Source organism: Gossypium hirsutum, chromosome D12 (assembly GCF_007990345.1).
Source record: "Gossypium hirsutum isolate 1008001.06 chromosome D12, Gossypium_hirsutum_v2.1, whole genome shotgun sequence".
In the NCBI taxonomy this organism is placed as follows: domain Eukaryota; kingdom Viridiplantae; phylum Streptophyta; class Magnoliopsida; order Malvales; family Malvaceae; genus Gossypium; species Gossypium hirsutum.
The window spans coordinates 28,510,583-28,514,167 of NC_053448.1; the positions used below are offsets into that span (position 1 = coordinate 28,510,583).

The 3,585-nt window shown below is 30.8% G+C and overlaps 1 long non-coding RNA gene across 1 annotated transcript; it reads right to left on the bottom strand.

The window, feature by feature from the left end:
- Positions 1–425: 425 nt before the first annotated feature.
- On the bottom strand, positions 426–1,786 carry LOC107945701 (uncharacterized). The gene is made up of 4 exons (XR_001696686.2): positions 1,589–1,786; positions 1,113–1,495; positions 935–1,003; positions 426–720 (listed from the first exon to the last, which is right to left on the bottom strand). It is a non-coding gene; the product is annotated as an uncharacterized lncRNA (long non-coding RNA).
- Between the last annotated feature and the right edge of the window lie 1,799 nt (positions 1,787–3,585).

Genomic DNA, 3,585 nt, shown 5'->3' on the forward strand with positions numbered 1-3,585 from the left:
TGTTATTAGGATTCATTATTAGCAAAATCGTTAAAATCAAAGTACTAGCCAAATTCTAATTTCATGCAAGTTAGGTTGGGGACATTACCATCCTATACCTAGAGGAGTATATGGGAGGTAAAAGGACTCCTTGAAAAAGGTTTTTGCTGACGAATTGGATCAGGAAAACATGTTCAAATTTGGGATGAAGCTTGGATCCCAGGCACTAACGACTACAAATTAGAGAATTCAAATATTGATCAATGGTTGGGACATGTATCAAAGCTTATTGAATAGGATACAAACAAATGGAAAGAAGAGTTCATAAGGAGTACCTTTCACCCCACAGACGCCGAAATTATCCTGTGCATCGCCCTTCATTTAGAGGGGGAAATGGAAAGAATGGTTTGGTGCGGTGAAACGTCAGGCAAGTATAGAATGCGGAGTGGGTATAAAATTTTAATATAGACCAAAAGCCAAACAAATATGTAAGCTAACCACAATTATTACAAGCCACTGTACAAAAAACTATGGTCGATTGATTTTCCCTCAAAAACAAAATTCCTAGTCTAGAAAACTCTAAATAATTATCTACCTACTTTCTCTAATTTTTTCCAAAGAAGATTGGCCAGTAGTAGTAATTGCCCTAGATGCATCAACTATCCCGAAACTACATATCATGTATTCAAGGACTGCCCTTTTGCTGTTGCAGTTTGGTCAAGGTTGGGCTTTAGATGGTCCCTAAAACAAAATCAATTGCAATATAAGGACTGGGTGAAGATGTTGTTTCAAAAAGAATCAAGTCAACAAATAAAGATTATTGTAGGGACCATTTAGGGGTTTTGGATGGCTAGGAATAAATTGGTACATGAGAATTTGGTTCAGTTTGAAACCTGCCTAATTCAGTTTATCCAAAGCTATATAAAGGAAATTGATGGAGTAAAGAAGAAATTACCTGTGAACCCAGTACAAAAGGAAAATTGGAAACCCCCGGAAGGATTGAATGTAAAAATTAACTTCGACGCTGCTTTCGACAGACAGAAAAAAAGATCATGCATTGGAATTGTGATCAGAAATTCTGACGGTGACATCCTAAAATCAATAATCTATGAAAACGAGCACATATCGACAACCTTTGCAGCCGAGGCTCTCGCATGCGTCCAAGTAGGGAGATTTAGGGCAGAATCTGGTTTCCTACGAGTTGAAATTGAAGGCGATGCGTTATCTATATTTTGGAAAATACAAAGATAAGATGAAGATAGATAAAATATAAGGGCCTTTATTTCTGATGCAAAACGAATGAGAAGGAACTTTATCTCTTGTAGATTTCAACATGCAAGTAGACAAGCAAACTTAGTGGCCTATTCCCTAGCAATAGAAGGGTTAAAATATAGAGAAAATACTCATCTGAATATGATCGGACCTAGTGTGGTCGTTAGGGTCGATGCGAATGATAGGAATGGTGTCACCGAAGGTAGCAGAGGGGTTAGGACTTAAAATCAGGACATGAGAAGGGCTGTTAAAAGAAAAAGGGAAAACATATCAGGGAAAGGAACGTTGAGTTGTAAATTATTAGAATAAGAAATGGGATAATATAAAGGACGGGTACCTCAGATAAACAGATGGTAGAAATCCGGCAACAAATAATGCGAGTTAAGTCCGCCATTAAAGAGGTACGAGTCATGTAATGAGGGTGGAGTGTGTGGATTTGCTTCGAAGCATTGAAAGGACGAAATAGGTAAAGAAGACGGAGGAAGCACATAAATGGAATTGGGTGCTGGTTTGATTTTTTAGGGTTTGTTACTTTTTTGTTGTTTTTTCTTAGGATCTGGACTTGTTAAGATTAGGTTTTTTGGGCCTTTCATGTTTGTAGGCCTTCTTTGTTAAAGCTTTGTTGGTTTTTTTCTAATAAAACACAGGCTAGGTCTCTTAGTTCAAAAGAAAAGATAGAAAGAAACAACTATCACTGATGATAATTAAACTTGATCAAAATATATTAAAAATAATAATATAAATAAATTATAATAAATTTTAAAGCCAACCCACATAACTTATTTATAGTGCTTAAAAAACATTCAATTTCATAATACTCTAATAAATATAAATGAAATTCAATAATAAATTAAATTAAATTAAACACAAAGATAAAATTTTTAAAAAAGTTTAAAATCAATTAAGTATTATAATATATCGAGAATACTTTAATACCATTTAAGCATTTCACATTAAACGTTTCAGTTTTATTTATTATATTTTATATTAAATACTTCTGTTATTTACCGCACATATTTAAATTTTTTTTACGAGACATGATTTTAACATTTAGTTCCAACTATTAATTATTTTAATTTTCATGAGATCCCACTTAAACCAAATACTTCTACATGAATTAATAGAGAAAACAAAGATGCCATTTTTTGTATTTACTTTATGTAATCATCCTTTTTCCTCAATATATGCTGAAATTTGAATTAAGGTTAAATTTTATTATTAGTCCCTGTACTTTGTAAAAGGTATAGATTTAGTCACTATAGTTTAATTTGATCAAATTTAATCCTTGCACTTTTTGAATTGGTCAATTTTAGTCTTGACCTAAACAATAGCTGTTAAGTCTATTGGTTTAAATTCAATTATTAGTTATGTACTATACGTACAGTTAAAGATTTAGCCCATATGTTTCAATGGGATTATTATAAGTCGTGAATTTTGAAATTTCAGACTTGATGCAAATGACAATCATTAATATAATAATTGAATTTTTAGTGGGAAATATATGGCAATAACAAGTTGACCCGGTATTAAACATATGATAATATGTTTGGCATATTGTATTTTGGAAATAACAAAACTTAATTTAATGAGTCTAACAGTTATCATTTGGTGATGATTGAAATTTTAAAATTTGAGAAGTATAAAGACTAAAAATAACCAAATTAAAGTATAGGGACTAAATTCATAACTTTAACAAAGAAAAGAGATTAATAGCAACATTTAACCTTGAATTAATATAATCTTGACCGACAAATCAACCCATGTCTTTATGTTTTTTTTTCTTAAATTCAAAAGAAACACCAAATTGGAAGCCCAAAAAAATAGGTTTTATTATTTTATCATTTATTGTTTTTTCAGTCAATGTGGGTTGTTCATGATAATCTCTCTTTATCTTTATTCATATCATATCCTGAAAGATTATTATTACTAGTAGTATATTAAAAATGCCAATGTGTTAAGACAATTAGACCAAGTGGACTCACCTCAAAAGATGCTCATAATTGCAACTTTCTTTATGGTCGTTGCTTTAGATAATCAAACTCTCACATCACTTTATACTTACCATATCACTCTTCACACTCTTCTTTAAACTTCTATTAGATACGATGATTTAGAATACAGAAAAGATCTATTTATATTGATGAAAAATTAAAATTGTTTTATATTTTTTTGTAAGGTTAATATTTTAGCGATTCAGCCATTAAATTTATTAATATATTTGTACTTGTCATACATATGAAATTTTGAATCGATCTCATTTTTCTATTATATTGATCTATAATATTCAACGACTAGATTTTTTTATATAAAATAAATAGCTGAACATCAAATTTG